Source organism: Sinocyclocheilus grahami, unplaced genomic scaffold, assembly GCF_001515645.1.
Source record: "Sinocyclocheilus grahami isolate Dianchi unplaced genomic scaffold, SAMN03320097.WGS_v1.1 scaffold312.1, whole genome shotgun sequence".
Classification (NCBI taxonomy): Eukaryota; Metazoa; Chordata; class Actinopteri; order Cypriniformes; family Cyprinidae; genus Sinocyclocheilus; species Sinocyclocheilus grahami.
The window spans coordinates 600,932-602,361 of record NW_015505491.1 but is presented as its reverse complement, the minus strand read 5'-3'; the positions used below and the strand labels follow the sequence as shown (position 1 = coordinate 602,361).

Genomic DNA, 1,430 nt, shown 5'->3' with positions numbered 1-1,430 from the left:
AAAAAAAACATTGAAAGAAGAGCTAATTCTTTTCTGGATTTTGGTATGAGTCACAGAAACATTACACAGCATAGCATTTTTTTCATAACCAAATGGAATAAATGCAATAAATAATGACAGTTTTGTCTTATTTACTCAACCTCATGAACTTCTAAACCAAAGAAATGTCTTTCTTCATGAAATGTGAGAAGGTGAGAATGTGAGAAATATGATGGTGATTCATGCTGCCAAAGTCTACATAGGACAAAAACGCCATATAAATATCATAAATGTAGTCCATACAGGTTACAGGTGTGAGTTCACATAAAGAGATGAGAGATGAAATAGAATAACCTCTTTGAAAAAAGGTTCCAAACAGAAGCTTTCAGTAAACAGTTCTTAAAATAACACATTTTTATTATTGTGAAGCATATTTTAATGATCTATTTCACTATAAATATCTTTTTGTGCAAGGGGAAATTTCCATGAATGGTAAAGATTCTTTATGGAACCATCAACACCACTAAAGAAACTTTATTTTATTTTTTTAGAGTCTACTAGTATTCTGTTCTGAATTTCAGCCAGCCACTGTGTTCAATAATGTATCTCACAATGCAGTGCTCTTAACGTGACTTTTCATTTCCACCATAACGGATGTACTGAAATGATCAAATTGTGATTTTTTTTTGTAATCTAATTGATTTGATTTTTGATAAGAATTTTACACAAACTATATAAAAAATAACCATTTTAATTTACTGAGGTGACAAGAGAACAACATAGCATACTACTGTTTGAAAAGGTTTTCATAATGCACACTCTTTAGGCTGTATTCAGTGTATACTGCACAGTAAACAGTATGGAGTATTCCTTTCTGAACACAGCCATAATTAGCATTCATTAATCAGCCGCTTTTTTAAACTTACAGTACATTTACTACAGGGACAACCCCCCTGGAGTAACCTGACGTTAAGTGCCTCGCACAACAGTTAAAGCTCATGTGTTTCGCAGGGTTTTAATGACTTCACCACACCAGCCCAAAGTACCACTATCAAAGTTTCTGATATTGCAATAACACCAATTAAGCCATTTATGAAGTGGCTTAAAAATGATCAGCCAACCAAAAGCAGCCAGCAGGAAATATCACCACATCTCCAACTCCAAACACAGCAAGTACAACACAATTCATCAAACAGGAAGACATTTGGTGGATCGGCCAATTATACCCTTACCCTCTGATAAATGGTTTTATTTTCCTGCGTCATTTAAAGACCGCGTGTGCTAATGTTTTGTACCGTCCTACGGTTATATTCTGCCCTTTTCCTTATTACGCTGAAGGCCGTGCGAGGGACTGGACACTTACTGGAAGGTACATTAACTAAGTGCGCAGAGATAATGATTTTTTCCTACTGCCCTACATGAAGACATTAATTGATAAATGAGAGCTATCT

The 1,430-nt window shown here is 34.9% G+C and overlaps 1 long non-coding RNA gene across 1 annotated transcript in view; it reads left to right on the top strand.

Moving 5' to 3' along the window:
• The window catches only part of LOC107601762 (uncharacterized), a 23,842-nt gene that overhangs the window by 11,429 nt on the left and 10,983 nt on the right, over window positions 1–1,430 (top strand). Inside the window, exon 3 of the long non-coding RNA XR_001610975.1 lies at window positions 285–291. This is a non-coding gene — a long non-coding RNA (uncharacterized lncRNA). The remainder of the gene's footprint in view (window positions 1–284; window positions 292–1,430) is intronic.